This window comes from Chinchilla lanigera, unplaced genomic scaffold (assembly GCF_000276665.1).
Source record: "Chinchilla lanigera isolate Chin_1 unplaced genomic scaffold, ChiLan1.0 scaffold00076, whole genome shotgun sequence".
Classification (NCBI taxonomy): Eukaryota; Metazoa; Chordata; class Mammalia; order Rodentia; family Chinchillidae; genus Chinchilla; species Chinchilla lanigera.
The window spans coordinates 2232945-2255558 of NW_004955477.1; the positions used below are offsets into that span (position 1 = coordinate 2232945).

Sequence of the window (22614 nt, forward strand, 5' to 3'; positions counted from 1 at the left end):
ACACCATCAGTCATGTCAAACAACTGGCCTAAGAGGTTGTGCTTTTGCCAAACTGATTTAGAGAACATGAGGAGAAATACAGGCAATAAATGGCATCCAAATACAAATCACAATTTAAAACAGAGGAAGGAGGTTCCTGTGAGAACATCAGTGTTTTGCAGGGATAATTAAAAGCTGTAACCCTCCAGCAGCATCAATAAAAAAGAGAGTGAATCTCATGCAAACATGAACTTTCATAAATATGAAGGTGAATAAAGAAGTTAATAAAACTCTTGGAAAACAGAAATACAGAAGACCAAAAAGGAAAAAAGTATTCAACTCCCATGAGAGTCAAACTGGTTTCACCTTCGGACTGACAAATATTTAAAAAAAAATAATACTCAGTGCTGCCAAAGATATAGTGAGATGGTCAATTGCATACACTGTTAGTAGAATGCAAAATTGTGCAATTTTTTGGGAAGCTGTTTGGAAATGTGCATCCACAGACCTCTCAAATATGCACAGTACTTTTGACACACTGGTTTTACTAATAATTTATGCTAAGATATTCATTTCCTCAACAAACTGTTCTTGATTGCCTGCTATATGCAATTTCTGTGCTAGTGCTAAACAATCATAGATGAATAAAGAGACCTAGTTCTTTCCCTGTAGACTTTACTATTTGATAGGAAAAGAGACAATGAACAAATTTAAGAACCAATAGATAGATAAATATAAATTATAATCAGCAAAGAAAGACATTGTATTGATGTGGTGCAATAACAGCATTACTGAGTAGATGATCGTGAAACTTTTCTACAAGAGGGTGACATTAAACCAAGATCTGATATTAAATCAAAGCAAACAGCTGCAAGAAAAAGAGTGCTCAGCTTCCAGGTAAAGCAAACAGCTTGTGCAAAAATCTTGAGCTTGAAAAACTGTCACAGGACATTTCAAGGCCTCAAAGAACCTCAAAGAGAGGTCAGGATACCTGGATGTAGCAGTGGAGGGGCATGAGATTGAGAGGGAGTTGGTTAGGAGTCAGAGACAAGGAAGAAAAACTTGAATGTCAGCTGGACTTAATGCTGGAGACAATGAGACTATTTGAAGGTTCTTTAACAGCAGAGTAGTATGATCACAGTTTTACACTGGGAAGTTCAGTGTAGGCATTTTATAAAATCAAAGAGGCAGAGAAGAACAGACTGGAAGACACGGAACCTCACCGAGGGTCACAGCTATCCACGGCCAGGGCCCTACAAGGGGCAGATGGAAAGGACATTTTCAGGTAGAAGGCCATGATTTGGCCACTATTGTCTGTAGGTGCCAGGAAATGAGGAGCTGGAGACGCAACTACCATTTCTAGCCTGAGTGCCTAGGAGAATGGTGGGCCAATGAACACCAACAGGAAACAGTAGGATGAGAAGATCTTCAGGGAAGAGGAAGAAACAGGATTTTGATGTCGGAGTCACGACGCATGTCTTCCTTCCAGGTAATCTGAGGGTCACCCTCCAGTATGTGCGGCTTCTCCTGCTCCACTGGACTCTGTCACCCAGCACAAAACTGAGCTCCTCACAGTTCGCCAGAGGAAGAACCAACATGAAGCCAGAAGCCAGCTCTCCTCCCCTTCCCACCTCCTGTCTTTCTGTTCATAATTTCAATTAAAAATTGTTTCAAGTCAAACTTTTTCCTTGGGAAAAAACTTTGGGGGGTAAATTTTTGCTTAGAGAGCATTCTCCTCATCCCTTTTTTTTTTTTTCCAGTTTATAAGCTTACATGGAAACTTCTGCTTGAGAGATATAGCCAATCCAGGCCTTGGCCAGGAGGCCCCGCAAGACCCCACATTGTCACAAATGGTCACCTCATGTTGTTAACAGTTCCTCGTCAGCAAGGTGGGGCTTTTTGAATGAAGCCAATGAGGACTCTTCTAGAGGAAGAAGAAAGGGGCAGAGAGGAGTGGAATTCCTTGAGATGGAGGTGGCACCACGGGGCTTCCCATCCTCTTAGGCATCTGTGGAGAGTGCTGAGGCTGCCAGGCCTGATTTTCTATCTCTGTTTCTCCTCACATAAAACAGGGCATTTAATGCAATGCTCATTTGTCTGGAAATCTTGTGTGGGCACAAGGAGGTGGCTGTAATATATGCAAGCCCACTGCCGAGAATAGAAATGAGGGAACCATGTCCAACAGCCAGGCTCACATTAAACACGCTTCAGAACACAAACACAGCTCGCTCGGAATGGCAATGCCAGCAGCCACCAAGCCCAACCCTCCAAAAGTGGGTCCACTCTGAGGCCATGAGTTCTGAAAGACACGAGTGCATTGATTTGGACCCCTTTGGGTAATGAAAACTTTTCCTCACAGGCAAAAATCATTCTGAAAGAACTAGCTCTATAACTCAATTCTGAAGCTGCTTGCTTAAGTCCTGTTGAAACAGACCAGATTAGAGCTACACAATAAATCATTTTATGAAAATACAATTTCCTGTCAGCTGTTCTAAACAAGGTCTTTTTAAGGCCAGTGAGTGGTTAGGAGGAAAAATGTTTCCCTCTTCCAGGTGGAAGTATTTTTTTTCCTGGTGATTTTAAATTTTACATGTGGATGGATATAAAGTAAGAAAATGAGATGTTTACAACTTATTGAGAAACAGGTTTTAATAGTATGAAACCCTTCTTATCACAAATCCAGGAGACTGTGGGGAGATTTCATTAAACTCCAAATTTCATACTACCCTGCAGATGCCTGGGAGCTGCTAAGAATGCCCATTTAAAGGAAGGAAATCTTCCTGCTCCAGCTGCGGAGAGAGCCGCAAAGGTCCTAATAGAATTTCCTCCCGCACAGGGAGCTGTAGATTCCCCAAACTGAGGCCCAGGCAGCAGACAGCCTCTTTAGGGCTGCGCAGGAGGAAATGGAAATATGCTCTTCTCTGCAGAGTACCCTGAAGCAGTGACATAGCTATCTTTTCTCCTTCATTTTTAATTGTGAAACAATTCAAACATAGAGAAAATTATAGAAAAATAATATAACAGACTATCCTCCATCAAAACATTTACTTCCAATTTCTCTCTCTCTCTCTCTGCCTCTCTCTCTCCCCTCTCTTCTCTTTTCCCTCCTTTCTGTCTCACCTCCCCTTCCCTCTCTCCCTCTTTCCCTCCTCCTCTTTCTTGCCTTCTCTCCTCCCTCTCACTAAATTTACAACTAGTGGAAACAAGCGCTTTCCATCTTCTCAAGAAGCAGAAGTAACCTCTGCCCTGGAATGGTGTGAATCATTCACATCTTGGATTTTAGTCTGCTCACTACAAAATGCATGAACCCATCAACAGTACACCACTGTTGTGTATTTTTTTAAAAAAATTCATTCAAATGGTATTCATTCTGTATGTATCCTCCTGAAACTTACTTTTTCCCCTCAAAATTATATTTTGGATGAAGCAACACATTGTGTTCTTAACTAAAGAGACTTGTCATCAAGATGTCAGTTCCGTCTAATTTAATTTACAGATTGAACACAATTCCAACTTCTAAAATACTACCAGTTTCTTTTCTCTCAAGCTAAGCAAGTTGATTATGAAGTTTATTTGCAAGTACAAAAAAGCAAAGCTAGCCAAGATACCCCAGCAAGAGAAAAACCATCTTGAGGGGCCAGCACCACTAGACATTAACACATACTAGAAAGCCTCTAATTAGGAGTTTGGTATTGGCACATGAATAAACAGATAGACCAATGGGACCAAAAGAAAATCCAGAAATAGATTCAACTGCATCTGGAAAGTTATTATATGAGAAAGGCGGTTTCACAAATCTGTGTGAAGTGACTTTAAAAAAAAAAAAAAAAAAAAACAAGTGGTATTGAGATAATTGAATAGCCATATGGAAAAAGTCAACCCTGGAACTCACACCACATTCTGGGGTAAAATCCAAAATAGATCAGACATTTAAATACAAAACTGAAACCCTATAGGTACGAGAGAAAACCTTGGGTGTGGGGGAAACTTTCTTCTTCAGAGGCAATAAGGGGAAAGACTGCTATATTTCAACACAGTAAAACAAAACTCTTGCAAAGCAAAACAACCCTGAACAAACTAAAAACAAACCATACCTGGGCAGAGATAGCTGTGCTCTGGTCTTAAGGAATGCCTAGGCTGTCCTGCCATCAGTGGGCAGTTGGCTTCAGTTTCTATATAGGAGGCAGCTGTGTGTGTATGTGTATATCCTTGGAATCTGGCTCCAGCACTTACTAGCCATGTGGTCTCAGGAAAATTGTTTGAATTCTAGAGACCTCAGTTTTCTCATCTACAGTGAAATATCAATACTTACTTCTGTGGTTGTAAGGAACAATAAATGGGTTTCCTTGTGAAAAATGCTTAGAACACAAAAAAGCATGGAACCTTCTAAAACATCAATTAGTGTTAGCTCTTACTTCCTTAGACCCACAGTTCCTTATAAAACCAAAGCTCAGGCAGCAAGATGAATACAGAGAACACCACCCTCCTCCTTAGTTTTAAGGAGCAAGTCTGTTCTCCTCCATCTCACATAGATCCTCAAGCACAGCCATCTCTCTGGGACTTTCTGCACACGGAACTGGTACTAGTGTCTATTTGATCATTCCAAACCATGTGGGGGCAGGTAGAACTTTTTGGAAACCCGATAAGCTAAGGATACTCCTGTGGACTTCAGGTCCTATTGTCATTTCATAAGAAAGACAATAACTATGGTGAAGGTAGTAGATGAAGATGCTAGAAAGAGAAGAATGTAGTCGGGGGAGGAATCTAAGTTAACAGAAGGTTTGTTTAGGAGAGGATTCTAGAAGCAAGTTAAAGCCAGATTACACCTTGAACACTGATCAGAGAAAGCTGGATTTAAACCTAAAGTATATGGGATGCCACTGGAAGTCTTGGAAGGAAGGACTCATAGGCTTAAATAACTAGAAAGTGAATCTGGTAGTATCTTTAGACCAAATGTGATATGAGTTTAAAATTCAGTGTTGACACTTGAGACTCTGTCAAGAACAACTAGGCAGGACTCAATGTCTTGGGAGCTTTGAGAAGTGAGTAGGTGGAATGGAAATCTTCAGGTCCTGGCTGATTGGCTGTGTAATAACCAAGATCATAGCTACCTTCTGGTTTTAGGCACCCAGTATAACAGTTCACCAAGCAACTTAATCTTAAAATTATATGTGTATTCATATTTTATAGATGAGATTGTAATGGAAAATATACCCCCCCCAGCCAGTATATTTCAGTTTCTTAGTTGCCCAGTGTCTTAGCTACTTTTCTCTCATTGCTGAGATAATATACCTGACACCCAGAATTAAGAAGGAAAGCCCACAGTTTATTTAGCCCACAGTTTGTGGAAGTTTCAGTCCATACTCAGCCGCTTCCAAGGCAGGATGGCACATGGCAGAAGGCAACAGTTCAAGGTGGTGGAAAATAGCCAAAACAACAAGAGCAAAAGGGAGGAGCAGTGGCAAGCAGCCTCTTTCCTTCCTTTACACTGTATGCAAACTACCCACCCCAGGGCAGATGTAACAGTCACGTCCATAATTCCAACATGGACCATGTATCAATCATAAACTCTAGAAACCTACTTCACGACTGCATGAGGCCTTTGGGGGACATCTAGACACAAACTATAACACACAGGTAATAATTCCTGTTCCAGTTCCAGCTGCTTTGGTCTCTTAGAAACAGCTGGTCACTGTGATGTACAGCTGGTCACTATGATACACACTGTATCAATCAATCCCCAACTGACAAGCCATTCTGCCTCTGTACTTCCTGCTTTGCTTATCTCATATAAGCCCAAGACCACCAGAGATTAGGGCCTGATATTCTGGGAATGATCCCAATCAGTGCCCATTGATGTAAATAAATCTGCCTCCAAATCCTGGTAGTTTGGTACTTCTGTTTGTCATTGCAAGATAGCTGAGATAGGAAAAGTTTTGCATCCATTTCCTGTATCCAGCACCTCAATAACAGGGTACTTAGGAGAACAGGATCTAGGATTGAAGAACAGCTCTGTATCTCATTGCTGTGTGGCTTTGATCTATTCGCTCCACCTCTGTAAGCCTCCCTGTAAAGGTCAAGTTGAACCAACACATGTAAAATGTTCAGCCAACACCAGGCACAGAAAAGCTCTCAAGAAATGCTGTGTTATTTCTACTACTATTATTACCAACATTATGCATGTTGAAATGATACCACACAAGACCAAAGTCAGAACTCCAACAGTCAGTTACTAACTGGGTTCCCTTCAGAAACACTCAGTCCCTCTGAGCCAGTCCTAAGGAATGACAGCTAATCTCTGTCCACCTCACAGTCACCAGTGATGATCCAGGGGTCACTGAGTGGGAAGAGTCTTCTTTCTAATCCCCAGAGGTAAACTTGTAAAACTAAATCTAGTTTCCCAGCTAACTTCTGATTCCCCTGCGGACAGCAGCATGTGGCTGTTTCTACCCTATGATGGAATCAGAAACAAATCCTTTAAAAAACTTTCCTGTTTGCTCTGTACACAAATAAAATAGATACCACTTACATAGGCCCCAAACCAAGGTTCAAGAGTGTGTTAGAGGCCAAACTTCCTCCACCAGGGCTCACTCTGTTTAAGCTGATGCAGTTTCCAGACTTTAAATAGAAATGATAAATTATTGACTATTGTGGTGATTGATTCTCAGACTGTCTGCTGACCACCAAATTGCTCCGATTGTCTCCTGAATGAAAATTCCATAAGTCATTAGCGAGCACCCGCACCAACATCTGTCACGTTAATGATGCGGCTGCAATCGCTCCTTGACACTAATTACCTTTTCTGACTAATTTTGAATGCAGAACTTCCCTAATGACTGAGACCCATTGTAAAAGGCCCCATTTTCTTTAAGTGTTGTATAATCTATGGCACCTTCAGGCCAAATCGCAGTTATTAACAGGCTGCCCGATCCTATTTCCTCACATTGCATTGTCAGTCTGTAAATAGAGACCTCTTTATTCCAGGCTCCTTGACATAAATATAATTTTATCTGGAGAGTTCCCTGGAATGTGAGTTTCTGGAAAAGCAGAGCCTGTGTGGATGGATTTCCAACTTGTGCTGATAATCCTGAAAGATGCTTAATCCATAGATCATCTGTGGCTTTGAAAGAGCAGGGCTGCCCTCCCAGGCTGCCACATTCAAGCACTTCCTCGGCTCTTAGACAAGCTGTTGTGTACTATCTTCACCACACTCCCTTGAGGTGGCTGTCACAAGCCCATTTTACAGTGTAGTGAGTGGGACTGGGAGATCTTAAATGACTATCCCAATGTCACACCGCGTGAAAACTGAATAGAAGAGCCTGGGACTGTGGTAGGGAATCTCTGTTCTGGCTCTCAGTGATTCCGCCTCCTAGCATGAACTGCAGGAGAACCTAGGGACACTTGTGATGGGTAGAACATGGCAGACTTTGAGGGATGCTTCTGTTATAGAAGTCTCTGCCTCTATCTTTCCCACTTCCCCACACTGCCCACAGTCTCACGTGCTCACATGCTCCAAAGGAAGCCAGCGTCATTTTGTGAGCTTCCTATAGAGAAGTCCACATGGCAAGGAACTGAAACCCTCAGTCCAACAGCTCATGAAGAACCAATTCTTGCCAACCACCATGTCAGCAACCCTAGAATCAACCTCCTCAGGGAAGCCTTCAGCTGAGACCACAGCCAACATCTTCATCTTGAGTCCAACGTTGACAGAAACCTTGAGTCAGAGGACCCAGGTTCTTGGCCACTGACACTAAAAGGTAATAAAGGCAAGTGGTTTGATACACCTCCATTTGAGGACAAATTGTTATGGAGCAAAGGGTAACTAACACAAGGGTCAAACATAAATTGAAATGACAGCAAAGCCTTGCTTGTTTACTTTTCTCTCTGTATTGCTTTCAAAACAAAAAAATGTATTAACATAATATAATTTTCTGTATTAATTTTTTGTTCATAAATGAAACAAAATAAATACAATTAAAATTGGAAACTCCTCTCCACCTTCCCCCTAACCATCTACGTCCTTCCCAGAGGAATCATTATTTACAGGTTTTTGTATTCTTCCTGAAATGTCCTAATATATTTATACAGACATACAATTTTATTAGAACATAACAGAATTCTCTTATACATATTTTTCTGTGATTTGATTTTTCACTTAGCAGAATATCTGGACACATCTCTGAGACAATCCACAAAAACAGCTCTCCCCTACTTTTTTCAGTGAATACAGAACATTGGGGGGTGGACTTGCTATAATTTATTTAGACACCTTCCCTACTGAGAGTGTTTCTAACACAAGTGCACACATATCCTTATATAAAATCTTTGTGCATGTGTATAAGAAGAAATTCCTAGAACTGAAATTTATGGGTCACAAGATACATGTTTTTCAAAGTTTGGGCCATGTCCTTTCTGAGTGCATCATATTGCATCCTCAGACCTAAATTAAAAATAAAAATCACAGGGTCTCATAATTGTCATGGAAACAAATGCCACCATAACTCTAAATCCCAGAGAGAAAGCCTATGAGAGGTCTCAGAGACATCAGCAGCTGGGGCCCCCAAGCCCAGAGAACAAAATTCATAGGCACAGCCTCCTTTCTTTATGTACTTTGGAGCATTTTCTTCATTTCTTTCTTCTCTTTTTCTAAGTGGAAAAAAATAGACAGAATCCCATAGGAGGAGGAAGAAGCAGGTAGCCAGGTTCTAGGTCGGCTATTCTTAAATTTGCTATGCAATACTTGGGGCCAAGTCATCAGCCCCTCCTGACCCCCGATCTACTCACCCAGGGGTTCGACAAAACAGCCCCCATGCCACTCCTACTTGAGTTTATAGGCTTAGGAATACTTTCCGGAACACTTCCCGGAACACTTTCCAGAACGTGCCTTAACTGTTTCTGGGTACATGTTATTTATGTTGCAAGTCAGAGAGATAAAGTAAAAGCCATCTGAGAGGTATGCATTTAATCCACATATTTATTAGGCATTTGGTAAGCCAGCTACTAGAGTCACAAAGATGGATTAACATGCTCTCCACCCATAAAAGGCTCAGAGGTCAAAGTAAAAGTCAGGCTTCGGCAGTAAGAGGCTGGGAGCCCAGTGATGTTCCCCACAAAAGCAAAAGACAGAAGGTATGGGTTGGGTGCAAAGACATAGAGCTTTATTTTGAATCTCCTGCATTAGTGTGCCTCAGACACAAGGAAATAGTACTGTCACATCTGAGTCTCCAGTGCCCTCTGTCTCAATGTGGATCCAGATCACTCAGACACTGATTGCTTCTAGAAGAAGAGCCCCGGAGAGTTTGCAGGAGGGGACATTATTTAATCCACTTAAAGTCTGAAGCCCGTTGAGAATGAAGACCCTGAGCAGGTGTGTACTTCTGGAAATGACTCTGCTTGATTTTTGATTCTTGGCAAAATAAGGATACGTTATCTCTTAATGAAGTTACAGATACAAACATCTTTTTTTCTTGTCTTTTTGAGACAGGATCTCACTATGCAGTTCAGGCTGGGCTTGAATTCACTTTGTAGCCCAGGCTGCTTTTGAACTCACAGTGATTCTCCTGTCTCAGCCTCCCAAGTGCTGGGACTACAGGCGTATGCCACTACACCCAGCTCAGATACACACATCTTAAGAGCAAAAAATCATGAAAACAGCATTCTACACAGTGACACATAGCAACTTGTTTGAAGTGTGCTTAAACTTTGCAGATAATGGTCTGAGTTGGAAGCACAACATATACTCACCCAGTGAACCCACAGAATCCAGATTCTTCCTGCTCCAGGTGTGGTCCTCAGCCAGCAATATTAACACCTCTTGAAAGACTGTTAGGAATACAAAATTTTAGGTTCCACCCCAGAGCTACCAAATCAAAATCTGCATTTTAACAAGATCCTTTAGCAACTGACATTATGGTTTTAGCCATGAGCATCTTGGTTACTGAAGTAAATAAGTAAATAAGTAGGACTCTGAGAACTTTGGAGAGCTAGTTAGTGATCTTTAATTTTGTAGTTGATTACTCCTTGGAAGTTAGTGACAAACTATGGCAATAATACTTTTGGACTCAGCCGCCAGACATTTTGGACTTCAGGCCAGGACTGAGCAGTGGTAGAGACCATGCTGGGAATTGGATTCAGCCGGAGGAGTGGCCACAGAGGGACAATCTACCCTGTATGAAAGGTCATGCAGTTCAGCCTTGGTTTGGGCTGGCACTGATTCCTGGATTGAACTTCCAAACTCTAGCAGAGCCCAGTGCAGGTCTGGCCTTTGTGCATTGCAGCACTTTCATCCTCTATCCATAGTTCCTTCAAATCGTTATGCAATGGACATGTGAAGATCCACAGGGAACCAACGCCATCAGGAGGAGCTCGTGTGATCTTGCCTGCCATGCTCAGAAACCCAAAAAGCCAGGTTGGAACAATCAAGAAGCCTAAAAGAAACTGGAAATGCACTCTTCCTAGCTGTGATCCTTACCTTCCCTAGTCTTTACTGGACAATGATTACAACCCGTTCTTCTTACTTTTACCCCTAAAAATTGACTAGTGCCCCTTAATATGCCCAAAAGACTCCCTACTAGGAAGCATGCATCACTCATTCATTAAATTGCACAGATATTTATTCAATGATAAAAATAATAGTAATAACAGAGGAAGATGTGGTCACAGCCATGCCTGAGTCTGCACTCTCTGCACTGTCTCCTGACTCTCCTAGCGGTCTCTTAACACCCACAGGTGGGTTATTGGATCTAAATCCTACCCCTCTCTGCTCGATTCCTACCAAAAATAGCACATATGAAGGGGCTGGGGATTTAGCTCAGCGGCAAAAGCTCCTGCCTGGCAAGCGCAAGGTCTTGAGTTCGGTTCCCGGTATCGGAGGAAAAAAAAAAAATAGCACACATGCGGTTTCATTGGCAAAGATTTTCACTGCCAAGTGAAAAAATGTAGTATTTATCAGATTTAGCGTGGACATGTACCCCACAACCTCTGAGGAAGCCTCTCGAGAAAGAAGAGCTAGTGTGGGAACTGGAACCTGAAGGAGGATTCCCTAAGAGCACACCCTCAAATCTAGAGTGATCAAGACAGAGAGGCAGACACTGAGGCCACTCATTCACCCAGCCACAAGGGCAGGATGGCTGGATGGACAGGCCAGCGGGGTGCAGGTGGAGTAGTGCTGCTGATGACCATGTGGCACCTTTCATGAGAATAGCCATGCCTGTCAGCAAAACAGGACCCCAAGAAGGCTGAGCTCTCCAGCCATATCTACAACTTCTCACGTTGCAGGAAAGAAATCCTTCCTTTGTGTCCCTACTGCTATGGAGCAAGTCTCAGGTCAGTTAAAGGTAACAGAAGCCCTGAGAGATGGTACCACGTCCAGAGCTAAGCATGGGGCAACGCTATTGAGCAAGACAACCCTACCACCTCTTCAGAACCAGTGTGTGTGTGGCAGCTAAAAGTAGTTCTGGTTTGAAAGAAAGCATCCCCCAAGTCTGTGGAGACTTGAATTGCATGCACAGCAGCCGGCAAATGAACCACAGGAAAGAGAGTTGCCCTCCGTGGGTGCTGTTCACATCCTGCTTTTGAGCAAAGAACCCTGGGAACACTGATATTAGGGTCTTTCCACAAGAAGAGGGCAGGAGGAGACAAATCTGTGTCATGAGGAAAAGGTAAAGACACTGAATGTTCAGCTTCACCTACAAGAACAAAGAGCCAGGGAGCACTGGGTGCTTCTACAAATGCTGGGAACATTGTAATGGGAGAGGAGGGGAGCTGGGAGCAATGAGATGACATCCAGAAACACTGGATGGGTCTCTTGCAGCTACTATAAAAAACTGCCACAAGCCTGGTGACCTAAAATAACACAAATTTATTTTCCCACAGTTCTGAAGGTTAGAAGGTCCAAATCAGTATCACTGAGCAAAACTAAGGAATTATAAGAGAAGAATTATACCCACTCCAGGGGCTCTCAGGGAGAATCAATTCTTTGTCTTTTCCACCTCCTGGTACTGCTGAATTCCTTGACTTGAAGCTCTGGTCTCTGCTCCTTCTGTCTGCACATCTCCCTTTGTCTTTCTTGAGGACATTGGTGATGATAACTGGGAAGTTCCCACATAATCCAGAACAATCTATCACTAGATTACTAACTTAATCACACCTGCAAAGACCCTTTTCCCAAACAAGGTCAAGTTATAGATTCTGGGAATTGGGATGTGCTACCTTTGGGGGACCACTTATACCCTGCAACAGTCACCAATTTTGGATCTAGGGGAAGATCTTTCCAGCAAACTGGGAAGTCCAAGGTCAGAACAGGCTGCTCAAAGGAGTGAGTAGAAGAAGCTAGCAACCCATCGCTCACATGACTGTGAGGACTGCAGGTACAAAATCTGTACCATAGGTTCGCAGCCTAGAAACCTGACCAGGGACATTGACGTGGTACCCTGGAGTCTAAAGTTTGTAAGGCAAGCCAGCAGGTTGGGAAGTCAGGCAGGAGTTGATACTGGAGTCTAGAAGCAGAATTTCTCCTTTTTGAGAGAACCTTGGTTTTTATTATTAAGGCCTTTGACTGACTGGATGAAGCCCACCCACATTGATGAGTGTAACCTCCTTTACTTAAAAAAAAATGTATCTGTATAATACCTTTACAGCAACACCTACATTAGGGCTTGGTTAAATATCCTGGAGGTACAGCCTGGTCAAGTTAACTAGAGAAGCTAACCATCCCCAAGCCCCACCCATGCCTGTGACATTCACCTCTACCCACCAACTGCTACCTTCAAATGCCTGGGACTCTAGGTCTGCATCAGTCAGCGTGGGCTGCTATAACAAATTATCATACACAGGGAAGCTTAAAGAATACATACTTATTACCTTTAGTTCTGGATGGTAGGGAGTCCAAGGTACAACCCACTTGACTCCTGGTGAGGTACCACTGGTCCACAAGTAGTACCTTCTTAATGGGGAACAGATCCCATTCATGAAAATGGCATGCCCAAGACCTAATCATCTCCCTACCTCCTAAGACCATTACATGCTGAATATAAATAGGGAGGGCCCTTCCCATTCAGTTTGTAACACTGCCTGCAGACTTTTGTTTGGCTCTGGGAACATGGTAGTCCGGTTCAGACCAGGGGTATTGTAGAAATAACACTGCTATAAGCAGTCCTCAAAGGATCAGCAGACAGGGAAATGGCAGATGGGTCACCACTGTCCTTGCCCTATTGTTGCAAGAACCTGAGGTAGATTCCAGTTTCCCATTGTCCTCCAGCAGCACAAGTATCTTTCTGATTGATTGACTGATTGACTGATTGTCTACATTCTTTTTGAGCTCCCCACTGTCCTCTCAGGACTTCATGTGATCCCCTCCCATGTAAGGTAGTCAACTCTGATTCTGGGAGAGTCCAAACCAAGGTATGCAGGCCTAAGGTGAAAGCTGCTTGTCAGAGCAGGCCTCAGCACATGGCAGCAAGCAGAGTGGATGGTACTCTTAGTCTCTCTCAGCCTCAAGGGCCTGTGAGTAACTGTGCAAATGTGTATCTGAGAAAGACTGTCAAAGGGAAACTTCTTGTCCTTCTATGACTCTTAGGAGTTTTAGAGATGTTCCCTGTCTCCTAGCATACCTCAGGTCTGTGTCACTGGCTTCTGGCCTCAGCTTGAGGACATGACAATCTGATAATGTCCTTACTCCACCAGACAATAGTGGGGCAGTGAGAAAGTAACTACATACAGCAAGGGGCAAGGCTTGGGGCTGAAGGAAAGAAGCTTATACTTACAAAGGAGACCATTCTGGAAAGTCATAAACGGGTTTTTCCTGTATGGTTCTTCAGTTCAGGTGGTGAGAGGCATATTTACACTACTTCATGCTTTGCAGGAGTTAACCATTAACAAGACCTCATTGCCAGAAACCTGCTCCTTGTATGAATGAGAGTTCTCTTGAGAAACAGAGATCACAGGACATGTGTACAACTGCCTTCCTTAGCCATGGGTTCCACATCAGTATGTTCAACCAGTCATAGATCAAATGCACAGACTTTTTCCTTATTATTTCCTAAACAGTTCAGTATAATATCTACTTACATAGCATTTACACTGGATTAAGCATTAGAAGTTATCTAAAGATGATACAAAATGTATGGGGCATGTTAGTCAGCTTTCTGTCAGTGTAACAAAATACCAGAGATAATCGACTTACAAGGAGAAAAGAGGTTTCAGTCTGTGATCACTTTGGGCCTCAGGCAGCATCATGGTAGGAGCACATGATGGAGGAGGGCTGTTCTCCTCATAGCAGCCAGGAAGCAAATAGAAAGAGTCAGGAAGGGGCAAGAATCCCATGACCTTGAGGTCATGCTCCAGTGACCAAATATGACCATTAATCCTGATATTCAACTTGTCTGGATTAAAACACACCTAGCAGATTAGTAAATAATACTTCTGGGTATGTCTGAGTTGGTCTTGGAGGTATAAGCTTGCATACTTGTATAGTCCCTGACCCCTTCCTCTCCAGCACTATTCCCCTGCTCTGCTCCTGGCTGAGGAGTTTCCACCCAAATTAAAAATTCTATGTATTCACCACGGTAATGAGCCAACATGGTGTACCCAGGGATAGCCATGTTCTAAGCCACGCCCACCGTTCTCCTTCCTGGTCAGGTTACAACTTCCTACTTCCTTTTTACAACATCCTGTTTCCTTTTCCCCACCCCCTGACCAATCACCATCTGCCACATCATACAGACAGACCACCCCCCCTCAAAACCCCACTCTCCAGCCTGGCCCTATATAGCTATTGTTCTTCCTGTCTTCCCTGCAGAGAAGGTCCTTGCATCTGTCTCTCTCTCAGCAGCCTTCCCATGCCCGCAGTACAGGCATTTTTTACTTTGTTTTGGTTTTTGCTCACACCAAAACGTAACACTGGTCACTGTGAACTAAGAGTCTTTTCTCCACCACACCCTTCTGCCCTCAGGTTTCTGCCCTGTAGGCAGCTAAATATGGGTGGAATCTCCTGAAACAATGGGCCAAATTAACCTCTCCTCCTTCAAATTGAAGGTGTGGGATATTGTGTCTCAGTGGCAAGAAGGCTAACACATCTAACTTTCTTCCACCAGACTCCACCTGTTAAAAGTTCCACTACCTTTCACCAGTTGGGAGCATACCTTCAACATGTAGGCCTTTGCAGATCCAACCTTAAATTGAGGGGACATGTGTAGGTTGTCTGCATAGACCACACCATTTTATATAAGGGACTTGAGCATCTTCACATTTTTGTAACCACAGGGATATCCTAGAACCAATCTCCTATGGATACTGAGGGACAAATGACTGTACACATGTTACACAATAATAGAAGCTGAGAGGTCCCAAATATGCCTACTGTCTACAAGCTGGTGACCTAGGAAAGCTGGTGGCATCATTCACTGTGAGTCCTGGGAACCAGGAGAGCTGGTGCTGTGCTTGTAAGTCTCAGTGTGAGCAGGAGGTGAGATGCAATGTTCCAACACCAGTCATCAGGCAGGAAAAGGGCTACAGGCTTCCTTCATCTGCCTTGTTATTATATTCAGTCCTTGAACCAAGTGAATGATACTATTTTAGTCACTTTTCTCTTTGCAAAATACCTGATACCCAAAATTAAAAAAAGAGAAGAGGCTTATTTTGCCTGACATTTTCAGTCCACGGTCTGCTGGCTCCATGAGAGAAAGGGTATAGTGGAAGAGCCTGGCAGAGAAAGCTACTCACATCACGACAGTCAGGAAGCAGAGAGAGAAAGAGGAGCCAGGAAAAGAGATACACCCCTCCAGAGCCTGCCCCTGTGACCCACTGTTCCCCACCAAAGCTCACCTCCTAACAGCGTATTATCTGTGTAGTCATCAGTGGACCAATTCATTGATGAGTATAGCACCCCCTTGATCTATCACTTGCCACAGACATGAAGCTTTGGGGGGACACCCCAGATCTAACTGTAACAGATTCCCCACCACAAACTGCACTTTACTGAGTCCATACATTCTGATACTTATCTCACCCAGAAACACCCTCACAGGCACACATAGCCAAATACCTGGGCATCCAGTGGCCCAGTCAAATTGACACATAAAATTACTCTTTGCAGTCCCAAAGGCACAGAGCATTTGACCTTTGAAATCCAATCATCTGAGAGATAAGCTTTCATTTCCTAGTGGGAGAAACAGGTCTAGAGAGAGGACACCACCCCTAGCTGTCCTAGCCAACAATAGTTGCTCCCACCTGCCTGGCCATTTATTCCAGAGTAAGCACAGAATGACAGGAACTCTGGTCTCAGTCCAGCACTTCAGATATGCCTAGTGAGCAACTGCATGGAGCTTGAGCCTCCTTGTTAGCCACAGGAAAATGTAATGGCTCTGCCTTCACAGAGTTGTATCAGATTAATACACAAGACCCATCCATGACAAGACAGTAGCACAGAACAAATGCATAGGAAGTGCACAAATTAATACTAGACATTATTGAAGGATTGATGTGAAATGCCACAGAAAACTTCAAAAATACTACAGGAGCCATGCTTTTAATTTATACCACTCTCTAACCCACAAATACAGCTAGTCTCCTCCCCAACAAAAATCCATACAGTTTCCCCAAAATTTCAAGATTGATGATACCCTTGGCCAAAGCATCAAGCAAGGCAGCCATCACAAAGCAGCAGAGCCATCTATTTCTTCCTGTGTCGATAGCCTGCAGCAGGATCAAGAGATTTGTTGGCAAGGGCCCTGGAGGGTCCATAAAGCAGGGGAGGCTGGGTAGAAAGATCTGTTTCTCACTTTCCAAGGGGTTGTTATTCAACTCATCCTCCCTCCTTCCATCCAAGAGTAAATCACCAGCTGCCGTAATCTGCTTCCCTGTAGATCAGCCCCGCCAGCCTCTGTCCACACAATAGACTCACACAATGGACTCAGCAGGCAAATCTGATGTGTACTCAGCACTGTTCCCTGCTAACATCCAACCCTTCCTGGCTCCCAGACACCTTGAGATCTGTCTCCATTAAAGTCTGGGAGAAATGACTCCCAGTTTGAGGTTCATGTCCATTAGCTGTCAAGCCCAGGTGGAGGTGAGCTGCTGATTATGAAATAAGATCTGCTGTTGGCTGTGAAACTAATAAATTTTCCTTCCCTGACCTCTCCAGCCTGCATAATCTATGACCACCATGCACAAACAACCAGGAGCCCAGAGAAAACCTTACTGCAATAAACACCCCAGGTGTTCTAGTTAATAAAGCATCACAACTCTGCATTGTAGCTGGAAGAGTACATTTTCAAAAACACACTTAAAGCCCCACAGATCAGGGCTGTATCTCTGTGGAGAAGTCAGGAGGCCAAGTAATTCCTCCCAGGGTCTGAGCATTGACGTCACTGCAGAGAGCAGGGTAGGACAGGAGTAGGGGCTGAGCGAGACTTCTGAGCCCTGGGACCAAGGATAGTACAGTGTCCTTTGGTGAGAACACTGCAATTGTTTCATAACTGGGGGACACCACCAAGTTCCCAAGCCGCCCAGAGCCTGCAGGCTGAGGAGAGAGTATGTGGGAACTGGGGGCACTCAGAGAGGTCCCATGATCAGAGTTTCAGTGGGAGCTTTGCCAGAGATGGGGGACATGAGGGCAACCCTAACCAGGATGATGGAGACCAAGAGAAGAATAAGAAAGAAATTCGTTGAGTAAGGCCCAATTTGCTCTATAAAATTTAAAAGTTTATTCCTTACTTGGCTTAGCTCATAAAGATAAAATATCCCCATCCTGGGCACCTATCTGTGTCAGGCACTGGGGTGAGCAGGTTACATGCATCCTCCCCAAGGCCCCAGAGCAGATTTGCTACCTGAAGGGCATCCACACAGCACTCCCTTGCCTTCTTCTGCTGAAAAGGCGAGGAGCTAAAACCAGCCGTTGCCTAGACCCCATGGAAGTTAGGAGAGATCATCTACCAGGATTCTAGCCAAAAAAAGATATAGGCAAAGACCTTAGGACAGCCCTCCCTTCCTGAACTGGAGGCAGGGCAGCTGTTTTGAGGCCATGAAGCAGCAAACATGAGAACAGAGCAAAGATGAGAAGAATAGGAAAAGAAGAAGGTTGGGCCCCTGTGGAGTTGTTGAAATAACCCTACATCAATCACCCCAAACTTCCCACTAAGTCAGTTTAAGGAAAATAAATCTCTTTCCTTCTATGCCAGCAGAGATTTTTTAACTCTGCAGTGAAAAGCATTTCTCGGTTTATTATTTATTTATTTGTTTGTTTTTTAAACATGGTCTCACCATGTAGTCCATGGCTGGCTATGTTGCCCAGGCTGCCCTCAGCCTCCTGAGTGCTGGGAATGAAGAGCATTTCTAAATAGTATATTCCCACCCTACAGGTGAGGAAACTGAGGCTCAGAAAGGTGAAGTGATGTGTCAAGTCCACAGAGGAGTAAGGAGCAGAGCTCCGATTCACTGTGACCTCACACCTCTTCTCACTCAGTCCTGCTCCATCACTTCCCAAACCTCAGCAAGGAATCCCAGGTATACAATCTACATGTTTCTGACTGCCACATTTCTTGAATGCATTAAGCAAGGCTCAAACAATCTGGGTGTATAACTGACAGCTACAATGAAGGCTAATGATACTCTTGATAGTAATAGTAGCTAACCTCTCTCATTTGTCGTGACAATAGCCCTCCAAGGCCATGACTTCTCACTCAAGGAACCTGACAGTCAGGGTGGTAAGAAACTTGGTGACACCTCCCAGCATGGGAGTGGCTGTGTCCAGCCCTTGTTGCCTCCTTCCCAGGATGACCAGGGCTCCATTGTCCTCCAGTATGAGAGGCACAGAGTGAAGGGGCCCTTCTGGGTTGCAGCTTCTTGGAGCCCTCATTCATTTGCTCTTTGAATGGCTCTTGAGGCAGCTGCTGGCCAGCTGATTCCCCAAGGCAGAGCTGTAAGGAGCAGGTGACACGAAGATGTAAAATTTAGGAGCTGTTTCTTTCACTCTAAGAAGGAAAACAAGGCATGCCCCTTCCCATTATGGTTTTTGTTTTTGTTCTTTGCAGTACTGAGGACTGAACTTAGGATCTTTATACTGAACTACATCTCCAGCCCTTGTTTATTTTTTTTATTTTGAAAGAGGGTCTCACTAACTTGCTAAGTTGCCCAGGCTGGGCTCAAACTTTCAATCTTCCCGCCTCAGCCCCCCAGAGTGCTGGGATTACAGGTACGTGCCACCATGCCTGGCTCACCCATTACACGTTTAATATTCTGGGGTTCAGCATTTCTCCTGCAGGACTATAAACCTGAGCCAGAGCCAGAAGGCAGCTGGCCACCACTAAGCTCCCCTTGTCTTAGTGGGACTTTAGGCAAGGCATCTCTGCTTCACTTCCTTCAGATGGAAACTTCTGTCCAAAGCCAGCATAGAAAAGACCTTGTCTTAGTGGGACTTTAGGCAAGGCATCTCTGCTTCCCTTGTCTTAGTGGGACTTTAGGCAAGGCATCTCTGCTTCACTTCCTTCAGATGGAAACTTCTGTCCAAAGCCAGCATAGAAAAGACTGAGCCAGAGAAGGCATGGCTGGGAAGAAGGAGAGGCTCCCCTGTGCATGGTGGAGGACCACAGCTCATTTCCCCGGACATCACCATCAGCTGCCTTAGCCTGTATGTGGGACTCTTGTTAGGAAGCTGGAGTCAGGCAGGTGCCCATGTTCCTCTTGTAGCAGAGTCCCCAAGGCTCCCTGTGCTTCCTCTCTGCTTCCATGCCCAATCTGCAGAAAGGAGGATCCTGGTAGAACCTGTCCCACAGGCTGGGGGACACAGTGAGAGTAGACTTTGGTGCTTTGAGAGATGCAGGTCCCTCTGATGCTGGTCATTATTTTTATTGGATTTTTTTTTTAATCTCAAAGGATGCTGCTTTACAGGGAAAAGAAAACAGGAACACTCTTGATGCTAACAAGGGGAAGAAGCAAAAAATTGCTTCTCTGAAAAGGTGGGAGCTAGGGCTCAGAAGTGTTAAGTGAGTTTCCTAAGTTCACAAAACTAATAAATAACACAACCACCACTTAGACAAGGTCATACAACGCCAGTTTCCTGTTCTTCATGGTCACAGTGGGAAGAGTTGGAGTCTAGGGTCCAGGGCTTCTGGCCACCTCTGAGCAGACCCCAAAGTCCTAAGAGTTCTGCTCAGGCTCGAGGGAGGAGGACAGTTTCCAGGAAACACTGTGGGCTCCTCAGCCCCCACAGTCCAGCCCTGCTCCACAGTGGAACATTTTTTAGCAACTTGAGAAATATGTGGGTTATGCAACCCTTGCCACCTACACAGCTTGTTCTCTGTAACTTGACACACGTCCTCCGTGGGAAGGAGGCGCAGTTCCAACACGACATCTCAACTCCACTGCCTGGAAATATAGGGCAGGACAGCTGGTCCTATGACAGGTCACGGAGAACCTCGATGAAGCAGAATGGAGCAGTGAGCGGTGTCAGCTTTCAACAATGGCTTGTCCCCACCTTAGATGTGTCTCTGCCACCCTCCTCTATTGATAAGAAAGCACTATCACTTGTGTCTCTTGGCACCGGGGCAGTTTTTAAGTTTTATTTTCTTTGTTTCTTTCAAACAGTAAGACTTCTTCCTTAATTTTCCAAGGATAAAAGAATGTTCAAATATTGAATGTACAGTGCTGGTTCAAAGAACGCTTGTCACAGCTTCCCCGTTCCCAGATTCTGACTCCCACTTGGGCTATATGGCTATATGTCTCCATATAGGCTATATGTCTCTCCAGAGGTCCTCTCACTCCTGGTGAACCAATGGCCAGAACATAGTGTGGCCACAGACCCGCATCATGCTGTGTGGACGCAGGAGCACCAGGAGTGGCTGCCAGGGCTGGGGAGAGCCTCGCAGAGGAGCTTACCCTGTGTCCAACAAATGCCTCAACTAGATCATACCCAGATGCATTCCGGACCCTGCTTAACACAGAGTTTAGCATCAGATGGGAAAGATGCCAACGGAAGGAGGGCTTCCGCTTATTTTGGAAGATTTGGTTCCAGCACACTTCTGGATGTGCAGACACAGCCGTGGACTGGCGCCCCCACACTGACTGAGCCTGACCTCTGGAGAGGCAGGAAGTACTGGCCACAGGCTGCCCACAGGGCTCTGCCCACTGCAGCAGGCTCATAGGCTGCAAGGTCCACTGAGAATTATGACCCCTCATGGCTCCTCCCACTCAAAGTGTCCTCTTACTCATGTCCCTGACTCCTCATGTCCCTGACTCCTCAGCTGACCTCTGATGACAATAAAACTATAGGAGCTCTGTCCCTAGTATCAGGGGACCCTGATGGCAGCTTTCACACAGTGAGAATTTCCCCACAACTCCTAGGATCCAGACACTCCCCGTGGTGCCAAGAGGGGCGCTGCCGCTCCTCACAGCAACTGCACTAAGATCACTGCCATGTGCAGAGATAGAAGCTGAGGCTTGGCGAGCTTTTGTGAGAAGCTCATCCTGCACATTTCTCCAGCACAGAATCTTGACCATGCTGGGCATCTGCTGGGCTCCTGGGCTGGGATCTGGAATGCACTCATCTGTGCCAGCCCTGGGAAGGGGTGCAATGAGGAAAAGAGAAATGGGGCTTCCCTAAGACATCTGAGGACATCAAAACAAGGTGCAAGATGAGCACACACCACAGCCATGTGGGTACAGAATGTGGGATATTAGGGAGAATGTGCTTGGTTGCAAATGACAGACCCTGAAATCAACTATCTAAACCAAAGAAAGAAGGAGGAGAAAAAAGACAGAACTAAAGAAAAGAAAAGAGGGGAAGGGGAGGGAGGAGGGAAGAGGGAAGGGAAATGAAGACGGGGCGAGGAGACTCAACTGAGTGAGGAAATGGGGAAGCCTGAAGATTGGGATGCTCCTGTGCACAGCTGGATCCAGGATCTAAAACTATTGATGTCTTCTGGCTTCCCTCTGTCTCTTGGTGCCTCATTCTTCTCAGTTCCTTGCCCTCCTACTAGAACAAACTCTGTATGGCAGGAAAATAGCCACTGTCCCCCAGCTTCACCTTCCGCCCCTCCTTCTCGGGTGACAACACTTTGCCCCCACTGGTGCCAGCAAGAGTGCTGCAGAAGAAATCAAAACTGGCACAGAGCAAGAGGGCTTCTATGGCCAGGATGGTGTCACGTGACAATCTGGGGCCAAGTGGAAATTCTGACCTCTGCCCCTCCTGCCACAGCTCCCAGCGCAGCCTCCATTCTCCGTCTCCCTCTCTGTGTTTCTCCTGGATTGTTCAGAAATAGCGCAAACCATAGCAGAACTCAGGAAAACAATCCTGAACGATGGCTCACAATGGCAGAAGCAGCAGTTAGTAATGTTTGATATGATATGGACAAAAAACTGATTTATGAAGCAAATCTCCACTGGAAGGTTCTAAATGCAAAAGAATTGATCTCTATGAAAATAATTTCAGCAAAGTGGACACGGAAGCATCAGAAATGGTTTAACCATGCTGTATAGAAAATTGATAAAGGGATTAAGTCAGCCTAATGGAGTTCCCTCTGAAGTGTTGGTACTTTCTAGAGGAAAATGCAGCATTGTTGGGTAACTTTGATTAAAATGCTTACATTCAAAAGAGCTTTGGACTCAAAATGTCTACAGAGGTGGAGTGGGGTCAAGATATTT

General features: G+C 44.7%; 1 long non-coding RNA gene across 1 annotated transcript; it reads right to left on the reverse strand.

Annotated features, from left to right (window-relative positions):
- Positions 1-9722: 9722 nt before the first annotated feature.
- Positions 9723-14605, reverse strand: LOC102029289. Its single transcript, XR_263653.1, has 3 exons — positions 14540-14605; positions 14162-14247; positions 9723-9801 (listed from the first exon to the last, which is right to left on the reverse strand). It is a non-coding gene; the product is annotated as an uncharacterized LOC102029289 (long non-coding RNA).
- Positions 14606-22614: the final 8009 nt, after the last annotated feature.